The sequence below is a fragment of the Antechinus flavipes genome, chromosome 3, assembly GCF_016432865.1.
Source record: "Antechinus flavipes isolate AdamAnt ecotype Samford, QLD, Australia chromosome 3, AdamAnt_v2, whole genome shotgun sequence".
NCBI lineage: Eukaryota > Metazoa > Chordata > Mammalia > Dasyuromorphia > Dasyuridae > Antechinus > Antechinus flavipes.
This window is the reverse complement of record NC_067400.1, coordinates 558133474-558134147: the sequence shown is the minus strand read 5'-3', so window position 1 is coordinate 558134147 and position 674 is coordinate 558133474.

Here is a 674-nt window from a genome sequence, read left to right as displayed (position 1 = left end):
TCTGCGCAGTTTATATTTTTACAAGTGTTTTTCTATTTCATTTGTTAAAATTATTGATTTTAATTGGGGCAAAATAACTTCTAATAATTGCTTTGATTTCACTTTCATTAATGGTATATTTCACAATTTCCATTTTTGATAGTAATGATTTGTGGGGGCAGGGTTTTATCTTTAAAAAAAAAATCACTAGAAGCAGGTAGTTGGGTCCCAGATAGAGCACTGGCCCTGAAAAATAATCACTAACCAGTGGTATGTGGCGGTTTTTTCCATAAAACCAATTTCTGGTTTTACTAATTTGATAGTTGTCTTTTGTAATTTTCCAAATTTCCAATTTGGTGTTTAACTGGGAATTTTTGTTCTTTTGTGGTATGTTTATACATACAATTCATTGGTCTGTACATTCTGTTGATGTAAGAAATCACTTCAAATTTTCAGTACCCCTATCCTCACTAAAATATTTTTATATCTCACTTTATTTTTCTGTGAATATGCTATATCATCCCATTATTATAAATTCCTTAAAGACATAGACTTTCATTTTTGCCTTTGCTTTCCTAGCACAGTGGTTCATAGTAGGCGATAATCATTACTCAGAACTCTATGTGATCTTATACTCAATAATTCTGCTACCCAAGTTCTCCAATCAGTGTATGTGCTTCCCACCCCAATACCTT